Source organism: Orycteropus afer, unplaced genomic scaffold (genome assembly GCF_000298275.1).
Source record: "Orycteropus afer afer isolate SDZICR_OR568_19922 unplaced genomic scaffold, OryAfe1.0 scaffold00396, whole genome shotgun sequence".
NCBI lineage: Eukaryota > Metazoa > Chordata > Mammalia > Tubulidentata > Orycteropodidae > Orycteropus > Orycteropus afer.
In genome coordinates, this window is record NW_006921983.1 from 656,005 (window position 1) to 668,136 (window position 12,132).

A 12,132-nucleotide genomic window follows, 5' to 3' on the forward strand; every position below is an offset into this window, starting at 1 on the left:
CAATGTCTTCTGAAGAACTGTCACACTCAGGGTCTGATTTTCTCCACATATGGTAGACAAATAGAGCAGGTATTGTTGTTGTTGGGTGCCACTGAGTTGATTTAGACTCATAGTGACCCATGTGACAGAGTAGGACTGCCCTATAGAGTTTTCTTGACTGTTATTTTATGGAAACAGGTCACCAAGTCTTCCTCCCACAGAGCTGCTGCATGGGTTTGAACTGCCATCCTCTAGGTTAGCAGCTCGGTGCTTAACCGTTTGTGCCACCAGTGATCCTCAGAGAGGGTGTTAATATCTGTATTTTACAGATGAGGAAATTGAAATGCAGTTTTTGGTGATATTTGAAAGCTAATGAGAAAAAAAAAGCTGTATTTTGTAAAAGTAGACATGCTAAGGCAAGAAATATGTTGCTTTATGAATTTCTGCTGATTTTCTCTCTTCAAACCATTGCTCTACTTTGCTGAATCACATAGTATACATTTTAAGTAATTTTTTCCCCTTATTCCTAGATAATTCCTTTGGTATGTATTGCTCCTTATAGTTCACTTTCAAAGTGCTTTTGTATCCATTCTGTCATAAGAACCTCACAGTTATATTTATGAAGTAGAAGGGAAGTACAGTGTGGGCAGGTAGTCCTATACCCAGTTTGTAGATTAAAATTTCACATACCTAAGTGAGAGGGCATGTGGTGGTAGGATTTTTGCTTTCCGGGACAGAGAACTGAGTTCAGTTCCTGCCTAACGTGCCTCATGTGCAGCCATCTCCCATCTGTCAGCAGTGGACTGTGTATTGCTGTGTTGCTGAACAGTGGGGCTTCCAGACTGAAATGGACTAGGAAGAAAGACTTGGTGATCCGCCTTTGATAACTAGCCAGTGAAAGCCCTCTGGATCACAGTGGTCTGATCTGTAGCTCATCATGGGGATGGCACAGAATTGGGCAGTGTTTTGGTCCATTGTGTGTGGGATTGCCATGAGTTGGGATCTGACTCCATGGCAGTTAAGAAAAACAACAACAATAAGTAAGTGATGGAATTGGAGCCCTCATCTAGTTCTTCTAATTCTAAAACTTGTATGTTTTTCCCTGCTGCATTGAAATTCTACCATGAGACTATCATTTCTTATAACTTTGAAACTTGTTAATATGCAGATGTCCCTAGGAAGGTTAATACATTAAACCAGTAGTTTTAAACCTTGGCTGCACATTGGAATCACCTGAGAAGTTCAAAAACCAACCAACCAACCAACCAACCAACCAACCAACCAACCAACCAATCACCTATCCAACAAACAGTGTCTGTGTCTCCCACCTGAAGGGTCAAATCAGAATTTATGCTGTTCTGTCTGAAAGGAACTCTGGTAGTGTAGTGGTTAAACTATTTTGCTGCTAATAAAAGGTCAGTCGTTCTAACCCACCAGCCACTCCATGGAAAAAAGATAAGGCAGTCTGCTTCCATAAAGATTACAGCCTTAGGAACTCAATGGGGGGGGGGGTCACTATGAATCAGAATTGTCTTTATGGGAGTGAGTTTGCTATTTTTGGTTTTGTTTTCCATGGTGGAAACTCCAATAGCCCATGGGGGGGGGGGGGAAGGATTGGGCACGATAGTGCTCAAAACTAGATCTCAGCTCACCAGTTGGATTCCAGTCCTCAGAACACACACCTATCCTACTAGAATGCCTGTTCATTTCTGGAACCTTTCTGCCTTCTGGTCCTACTCAGCACAGATCCACTCACAGATCTTCCCAACATGAAGGTGGAAAGGATTGACAGGTATGTATATAAGTTTCAGATTCTTTCTGGGGAGCAGGTATTGGAAGAGGAAGGTGTGGCAGGTGTTTGTACCTGCATGTGTGACCTGGTACCTGACGGGTGGAGTAATGCATGCATGGAACAAAGAGACTGGGGATGCTACAAGAATGACTTCTTACAGAGTGACATGGAGCTGGATTGTGGAGTAGGAAGTGGCCCGCTCTACAGATACTCTTCTCTGGCCGGAGGTTGTTTTGGTGCTATGGAGAAGGGGACATCCTGGCTTTCCACACAATGGGCCCTCTCCAGGGAGTGAACACTTGGGAGGCTAATTTTTACCCTGCTTTCTGCTTTTGCCCCCTGCAGGAATGGTTTTGTTTCAATGGCTCATTCTGCTACTCCTAAAGAGGAGTGGCCTCGATCCTTCTTAGCAACCAGCAGAACCCTTGTATCATATGAGCATCTTCTCTTCAAACATTTTATTGACAAGCAAACAAACAAAAGGGTGTAGTGTTGACTTGCAGGAAAAAAAAGGTATTTTCTATATGGGACTAGGAGATTTAACTAGGAGATTAATTGTGAGGGATTGCCAGTCTATACCATAGGTTTGACTGAAAAAATTAAAGCAATCAAGCTCCTCTCTTCTCTCTTGGGCAGTTGGAGATATCCTTTTCCGTGTCCACTCCATCCCTCCAGTCTCCGGACTTGTCATGAATTTGCTCCATAGCAGCTCACCTATTATTGCTGTAGATCTCCATCAGTTACAACAGACACGGATTCCCCAGTTCCTCTGGGAATGAATTTTCTAAAGACAAACTTCAGTATAGGGTTAGTGATTAATTGGCGATATTCTCTTGCATGGTACTTTGGCAAAGGAGGTTTAAAATCTGTGGACTAAGGAGAACCGTATACCCAGCTCACTCCCGTGCAGCTATGTGCTCTTGGGCAAATTACGGAACCATCCAAAACTTTTATTTCCTCATGTATAAAACGAGAATTTGAAGTCAATGATACCAAAAGCATTTCAGCCCTTAAATTCTATAATTGCAAAACCTTAATCCCAGGAGAGTGAAGGGCTCATCCAATGGTCTTGTTTTGTAATGGGGAACACTGGGAATTAGACTGCCTTCCCTGCTTCCCCTGCTGTGAGTATGAGAAAGAACACCAAACACCATTCCTCTTTTTACTCAGTAGATATTGGGTCCATCTGAACTCTTCCCACTCACACACTGGTTAAAAACAAAACAAAACAAAACTAAACTAAAAACAACAACAACAAAATAAAAACCCAACAAAAAAGTTGCTGCTGTTGAGTCAACTCCAACTCATGGCTATCCCACATGCATCAGAGTAGAACTGTGCTCCATAGAGCTTACGGTGGCTGTGAACTTTTGGAAGGAAATCACCAAGGCCTTTCTTCTGAGCTGCCTCTGGGTGGACTTGAACTTCCAAACTTTAGTCGCTGAAAGCATTAAGTATTTCACTACCCCAGGGACTTGCCCTACACTGGTTAGAAGCCTCCATTTCAAAAGTCATTTAGTTTCCCAAGATCCTTTTGGACTCTATCAGTCATATGCTATAACGTCAGCCAAGCATTTAGCATGGGGAGGTATGTGTGTGTGTGGCACACCATGACCCACCCGCTCAGCAGCTTCTGCACACAAGGGCTGGCCAGCCTAACCCAAGGGGGCATTGAGGCATGCAGTTCTGGGAGTATGAGGGGCCTTTAGAGACCTTCTCCCATTTTACCCCCACCCCACCCCTCTAAGGAATATTTCCTTTCTTTCTCTTCCTTGAAGCATTCTTGAAAGGAGTTAAAGTACAATTCTCTTTTAACATGCAAAATGAGAATCAGGGCCGTTTGACAGAGGAGAGGAACGGGTGAGGTTTAGGGGTGAGGGGGCTGGGCAGGGGGTAGAGGGAAGCAAGGCTGGGAGGAAGGAGTAGGCGTGTCAAGAGGTGGGAAGGGCACAGAAAGGGAAACTGAGGTGCTGATCACAGGTCTGGACTTCACACCATCAGTAAAATCTTCTAGAGTCTTAATAATTAAACAGCCTCCTTATTTGTCTTTTCCACATTACGCTCACATTGGGGAAGTTCATAATAAGAAAACTTGAGTGGATTGCCCTGCAGTGTCATGTCTTTGCCTGTGGCTGGGGTGTTTGCACAAAGAAGGACCCATTTTCCATGCAGAGGCATTTCCTCACTGAGATATAAACCCACATTCCAGGGGGAGGCTGTATAGGGCACTTTTGTGGATCACACAAGCAGTAGCTAGGTCAATGCAGATTGTTTGAAGCTCAGGGCCTTGATGGTCTCTGGCTTGTCAGGGCAGCAGGCAAAACACTATGCAATGCTAGTGAGGACAGAGGAGAGAGCACTTTATTGGGAAGCTACTTTTCCTGTCATGATTCACTTTTTCCTTGCAAAAATCAGCAAATTGACCCTTGTTTTCTGAGGCTTGCTCTCTATATTTGCTTAGCATCTCACCTAGGGAACTATATTCGTCAAGACCTTAACTCTTTCCAATATCTTTGGGTAATATTAATATTCAGTGTTTATTATGCATTTTACTATACTTACATTAAATTTAATTGGTCATTACAAACAACCCTATCAAGGAAGTACAGTGGTACAGGTGAGGAAACTGAGGCACAGAGAGCTAAAATTCTGGTCCAGGATCACACAGCTAATAAAGAGCAAGGCCTTAAGTCAAATTCAGATGGTCTGGCTCTGGAGCCTATTCTGAATCTCTTAGCTGGGAGCAATATTTATTAAGCATCTATAGCATGCTCAGAGCTGGGCTGTGTGGGTGTGTCCTTGTGCAAGGGGAGGGGTGGAAAGTGGTAAAAGGAACCCATCCTCAAGAAATATAAAGTAAGGAGCTTAGTTTACTAGTATTGCTATAACAAACTACCACAAAGTAAGTGGCTTTAAAAAACAGAAATTTATTGTCTCACAGGTCTGGAGGCTGGAAGTCCAAATCAGGGTTTTGGTTATTTTGATTCCTTCTAGGGGCTTTGATGGGAGCTCTGGTAGCATAGTGCCTAAGGCACTTGACTGCTAACCATAAGGTTGGCGGTTCAAACCCACCAGCCACTCCTCGGAAGGAAGATGGGGCAATCTACTTCCGTAGTGATACTGCCTCAGAAACCCAAGGAGGGGTCACTATGAGTCGGGTCTGACTCATTGGCACATAACAACAACAACAGGGGCTTTGATAGAACTGTTCTATGCCTCTCTCCCAGTTATGGTAGCTGTGGGCAATCCTTGCCATTACTTTGTTTATAGGCAGATCCTCACATGCTGTCTTCCTCCTGTGTGTGGACTCTTGTTTCCAAGTCTGTCCTTTTTCAAAAATTCCATTCAGAAGGGATTAGGGTTAGGACCCACCTTGCTCTGGAATAGACTTGGTTAATTTAATTGATAATATCTGCAAAAAAAATTGCGACCTTGTTTCACCAAACAAGGTCACATTCATTGGTGCAGGGGTTAGGACTTCAACCTTTTTGGGGACATGATTCACTCAATAACAGTATCAAAGACCTATACACATAGAAAAATTTGATAAACTAATTAAAGACAATGTATCATTCAGGGCCAAGGGTTACTGGTAGGCAACATGTGTCCAGAAATTCTGAGATGAGAACAAGAGAGACAATTAGGGGCAGTTGAGAGTATTCTTCCTCTCCCTTTTCTTCTCTACTTGTGGCTCCTGGTAACATTTTCAAGTAGCATAGTGCCTAAGGCACTTGACTGATAACCAGAAGGCTGGCGGTTCAAACTCACCAGCCACTCCTTGGAAGGAACGTTGGGCAATCTACTTGCGTAGTGATACTGCCTCGGCAACCCAAGGAGGGGTCGCTATGAGTCGGGGCCAACTAGATGGCACATAACAACAACAACAACAAGCCCCATAGGATAATAATAATCATTAACATCTGTTTGTTGTTGTAATTAGGTGCCATTGAGTTGGCTCCGACTCATAGTGACCCTACTATGTACAACAGAATGAAACACTGCCAGTCCTTTGCCAGGCTCACAATCTTTGCTATACCTGAGCCCATTGTTGCAGCCACTGTGTCAATCCATCTTGTTGAGAGCCTTCCCCTTTTTTGTTGACCCGCCACTTTACCAAGCATGATATCCTTCTCCAGAGAATGGTCTCTTCTCACAACATGACCAAAGTAGGTGAGACGAAGTGTGGCCATTCTTGCTTCCAAGGCACATTCGGTCTGCACTTCCTCCAGGACAGATTTGTTAGTTCTTCTGGCAGTCCATGATATTTTCCATATTCTTAGCTAATACCACAACTCAAAAGCATTAACTCTTTTTTGGTCTTCCTTATTCATCATCCAGCTTTCACATGCGTATGAGGCAATTGAAAATACCATGGCTTGGGTTAAGCGCACCTTAGTCTTCAAAGAGAAATCTTTTCTCTTCAGCACTTTAAAGAGGTCTTTTATAGCAGACTTACCCAGTGCAATACGTCATCTGATTTCTTGACTGGTGCTTCCAGTGGTGTTGGTTGTGGAACCAAGTAATATGAAATCTTTGCCAACTTCAACCTTTTGTTCATTTATTGTGATGAATCTGTTTAGCATATTTTAATTTCACAGAATTTTTATGTCTGTTACCACACTCATTCCAGACGGGACTGACCACTGTCCTGAGATAGACAGGACATGTGTTTTCTTTCCATTTACAGATGAGGAAGCTGAGGCTCAAAGTTAAGGCCACTATGTATCACATTGGAACAATATGAGATAATGCCTGGATCATATAAAGTGATAGACAAAGGTGAGGTGCTTAGATTTTACTATAATCACTTCCTTGAGTACAATACTCTGCTGAGCACTTGCAGAAGAGGTAACAGAAGATAATCTGAGGGAGCTCCTTCCCTCCATGTATTTGTCATCTCACTGATGAGCTGGCACGAGAAGACATGAAGCAGTGGTGACTTGTACTCAAGGCCAATCAATGATGAATAGTCAGCAGGGGAAACAGGCCTTGAGCTCTTGCATCCTGAGAGAGATGTCCAGCAAGTCAGATGTTGCCAACAAAATGTGGTGTCTGACACCAAGGAGTAGATGAAAACTCATGTTTTAGGGCTAGACATTTTCATGGATATGGTTGTCTTTGACTTACTGGTGTCTATGATTGTTGCAGGAAAGGACAAGGCAGAGCACAAAAAACGCCATGGAAGATGATCCTTTCCCACTAGCCCAGCATGGAGATGCCTCTGTTTTAGCATTTGATGCCTGGAAGGGGTCTTAGCCACTGCAGGAAAAGTCAGGGTTTTTCAGACACAGTGAGGCTTCTCCAAGCTGCCTCATGTACTATAATCCTTTACTGTTATTCTCAGTAGTCTTTCCACACTAGAACAGCACACAACTCTCTCTGACCTGTGACCAGAGCTCCTGAGAGCATAGTACACTGCTCTTCATCTGTGCTTTGTCTGCCAGGATGGAGAACAGAGATGACCAGGTATATTAATGGTAATTATGAGTGAGGGCCATTTCTTTTTCTTCTCATCACTATATTGCAGCTTGTGCTGATTTCAATTTATTGAGGTCATTGGCTCAAGTAGTTTATGTGCTAAAAATAGCCAAACAGCAAGCATGGCTTCCACAAGCTCAATCCAGTCTTGTTTCTGTCATTTGCTTTCCTCCCTCCTGGAAACAGCTTCCATCATTCCAGACAGGATGGGCCACCTGATGGCTTTATACTTTTTGGCTTTGAGTATGTTTATTTCAGCCATGTTATGCCTTCTGAAGCTTCAGAGCTTCTTGGGAGCTCTGGTAGTGTAGTGCCTAAGGCACTTGAAAGCTAGCCAGAAGGCTGGCAGTTCAAACCCGTCAGCCCCTCCTCGGAAGGAAGGTTGGGCAATCTACTTCCATAGTGATACTGCTTTGGAAACCCAAGGAGGGGTTGATATGAGTTGGGTCTGACTCGACGGCACATAACAACAACAACAACAACAACAACAACATGCCTTCTGGCTTGGGTTGTCTTGCTGCTTGGCATATATTATGTGGTAGGTAGCTCTTCACCAAGATGGCGAATTCCCTCAAGCCCGTCCCACGTTAATGCTGTGATCATGGCAACCTGAGACAGAGCTTCTAGTTTCTTTGTGAGATGAATGAAAGCCACAGGGATCTTGGATTTGAGATTTTTGTTGCTATCTTTTTTGTTATTGCTTGTTTGACAGGCAGATGCTTGCTGTGTCATATATTTCCTTTTTTTTATCCATAGTATCCACTGAGAGCAGTAACATTTAAAGAAAATAAACTCTTATATTTGTGTAGCACTTGATAGTTTTTAAAGCACATTCACATCAGTGATTTTGTTTGAGGTAGGAGGGCCAAGCACTTCTCCACTTATTGATGTGTAGGACTACTGTAGAAATGAACATCCACAGTATCACCCACAGTCTGTAGATGGGAACCTAGGTACAAAGGTTGAATGGCTTGGCAAAGGATGTCCTATTCGGTGAGTAACAGAGCAGAGCTTAGAACCCAGGAGTTTGCCTTCAATCCCAGAGCTCTTGTTTCTTTGAGATTGAGTTGCAGACCATTGTTCTTAGATCTCTGATCAAGAGATTGGAAAGGGTAGATTTAAGGTTTATGATTTTTCACTACAGCAGATATCTCCTGCTTGGTCCCTGCAGGACTCCTCTGCCTTGGCAAGCCCTCTGTCCTCAGACCATGACTGTGCCCCATGTCTGTCCTTATTGTTCTATCTGTATCTACTTTTGTCCTTGGGTTCTATTTCTACCTCATAGCCCAGCTGTGGCTTCTCACCCTCCATGAACTCTCTCCATCTCCCTGTTGTTTTGATGCGTGAACCCAGAGTACTTCATGTCTTTATCATGCATTTGGCAAGGAACCTGATGTCCTTAGTATCATTGCTTATATTTGTATTTAATTTTAATATGTGACTTTGCTTACTGGGGTTGTTATTTGTATCCTCAGCAAATTTACTAGTTTCCATAAGAGCTTTTAGGGTATGAGTCTTATTCCTCTTGGTAAGTCCCATGACTTTCCAGCTTAGTAGATACTCAATAAATCTTTGTTGATTGATAGAAGTTTCTTATTAGTTAGCCAGTTTAAACTAATGGCATGCTGTGAACAGGGTTTTGGTGGTTGCTACTTAAAAAGTAACCCAACAAAACAAAGCAATCAAGTGAACAAATAACAACAGCAACAACATATGGCAGTTAAAATAACAAATTCAAGATCTATGTAGCTTCTTTTCATTCCAAAAGGATAGTAGAACCTTGTCGAGTATTACTGTAGAAAGGATCATCCAGAGTAATATCCACAGTGTGTAGATGAGAACAGAGTTAACTTAAAAGGGGCTGGAAGGAAGTATTGTTCTCCTCCTATTTAAATGTTACACATTTGGCTAATAAGCCCATGACATTGCAGGAGTAACCGAAGAGCTTCCCAGTATAACTAGTGCTGTAGTCTGAATCTGTTTCATTTCCCTAGAGTCAGTGAATTTGAATTCTCTTTGATGTTCATTATCTGTGTGATGTTGGGCAAATCTCTTAACCTCTCTGAACATATTTCCTCATCTGTAAAATGAGAATGCTAATGACTACATTCTGAGTGTTGAGGGGATTAACTGAGGTAAGCAGGTGATGTGTGGGTAGTGCACGGCCAGTGCTTGGATGGTGAGCTGTGCTCAGTGAGTGACCAAAAACAGTTTAGCCTATAGACTGACTTACATCAAGATAAAATCATCTTTTGGGGCCTTACCACTTTTCACTGGTACAAATATACTTAGTAGGGCTAAAGGCAATTTGATGTAAAATGATTCAACAGTTTTAAAACAGAGTTGACCTAACTTGGGTCGTTTCTTTAGTTTGATCGATGAGGAGATTTAAATTGAGTTAAGTGTTGTTACTTCCTGTTGATGCTACATTCTGCTTGCCTTTCTCAAACAGTACATGGGGATCAGCTATAGTAAATCTTGTTGTTGTTGTTGTTGTTGTTATGTGCCATCGAGTCGGCCCCGACTCATAGCGACCCCTCCTTGGGTTTCCGAGGCAGTATCACTACGGAAGTAGGATTGCCCAACCTTCCTTCCGAGGAGTGGCTGGTGGGTTTGAACCGCCAGCCTTCTGGTTAGCAGTCAAGTGCTTTAGCCACTATGCTACCAGAGCAGATGGAAATCCTAATGGGGCCTTCCTGGGACAGATTTCAGTACCTATGTGCCCTTTACGGAGAGTCTATAAACTACCTCAGAAACCCAATGGGGGTCGCCGTGAGTCAGAGTCAACTCAATGGCAGTGAGTTTCGCTTTTATACTCTACAAATAATCACTTAACTTTTTTTTTTTTTTTTTTTTTTTAATATTTATCGTACAAAGTCTTCATACTCTTCTGGCTCCTTACACATAAAGAAGATTTTTCTGTGACAGTCTAAAGACAGCCTAAGAGAGGTGCATCAGTAGTAATGATGTATTTTCAAAGGGCTTTTAATCTTTTCAGTAATACCGTGAGGTGGAGGCAGACCACATATTATTATCTCCATTTGACAGATGAGGAAATTGAGGTCTAAAGAGAGATTAAATGACTTTGCCCAGAGTTACTCAGCTAAATCTCTAACCCTTAATCCATTGTTCTTTCCATTTCTTTACCTTCTAATTCATGTGTTGAGTGTGTTTGTGTACGATTGCTTTGAACTCAATTCTTTCAACTTTAAAGTTGAGGCTGCCAAAGTGTTCCAGGGTCTAAGGATTGCACTGCATTCTAAATATATTTTTATTTTAGTGAAAGAATATTTCTTTGGTTTCTGCATTGACTCATTTATTAAAGAGATCTGGGCTGTTCCTATCAGTTCCTACCACTGAGAGGGGATACTCCTAATTGGTGTCCTTCCTTGAGAGTGCTGAATGTCATTTGTTTCCACAGATGGGGAGTCAGAGAAGGCATGGAGGAGGTCAAGTTGGGGGAAGGGCAGGATGCTAAGAGAAACCCAAAGGTATGAGATAAAGTCAAACGCAACAGATCTCCTCTTGGCCTTTTCAATTTGAGGATGGCTTACCCCAAAGTACATAAACCAACAGACTGAATCCCAGCTCTCTGTTTGAGCAGATCACAGACAAAGCTTGCCCTCTGGGGTCCTCCTCCTGACTCTAGCCCACCATGGTAACCACTGAATTCACTGGACCATGGTAGCAGGCAAAGTATGTGCATGATTGTCTTGGTTTCTCTTGTTTCTTTCCATTGGTAGACTGTTTTTGAATGTTGCATACATGTTTTCTTTCTTATCTTGACATATTTATACCCTAGGTTTGTTTTGTTTTGCTCAGTGGAGGAAGGATGGGGGTTGGAGGTGATGGCAAGGGCTGGGAGATGCTTTGTATCAGTTTGGCCAAGAATGCCAATCTACAGTTCTTAATATTTCACCTCTGAAAGGCTGGTATAGCCATCTCTGGCCAGGATGCATGCGTCAGTGGACTTGGAAGTGATTTTTAAGTTGCATGCCAACACGATCACGTGGCATTTTGATTCAGCTATTAACAAGTAAGTGGGTATAATGGCTATAGATACCTTAGGCAACAGTTCCATAAAGGAGGCAGTAAAACATGTAATTAGGCAAATAAAATAAGGTACCGAAACAACTTTCAACTATTTAGTTACATATCATTTCCCATTAATTTACTGTGTGTTTAAATGAGCTCTACTTTTATAATTCCTTGTTAAAATAAAAGCAACAGCAAAAGCATGGCTTGCTTTTAAACATTACTTATTCACATCTCAAAGTGCTATGACTTGGATGGCTTAATTTCACCTGCAGGAAAGAGAAGAGCAAAAATATGGAAACTTCCAAAGATAATCCTGGAATACCTGTTTGTTTCATCAACATCCGATTAGCTTCAAGTTTACAGAACTGGATCCTGAGGAATCCTTGAAGCTTAATGGTCTCTATTCCCATTTAATGTTCAGTGCCTTTAACAATTACAACAGTTTTGCCCAAATCTGCTGTAATGTGACAATTAATCCATCGGTCACCTTTCTTTGTAGAAATAATCAATTTTAATCAGTAATTGCTTTTGGGCAATAGTTCAACTCTGCTGTCATCTTTTGGCTCCTGGCATCATAACATCATCTGAGTAGCTCTAAGGGTAATAATACATTTTACTATTATGGTATTCAAAGCCAGACAGTATTTATTCTTCTGCTTAACCATTAGGTTAATATGCAATACATGTTTCCACATTTTATTCTTCATCCCTGCCATACAGAAAAGAAATTTGTGCAAGAGCTTGTGTCTTCTAAATGTCAAACAGCTGAGTCTGTGGAATGGATTGCCCTAAATTTTTTAATTTAAGTTTTCAGAGAGATAGTTAATGCCCTGTAGACACAACCT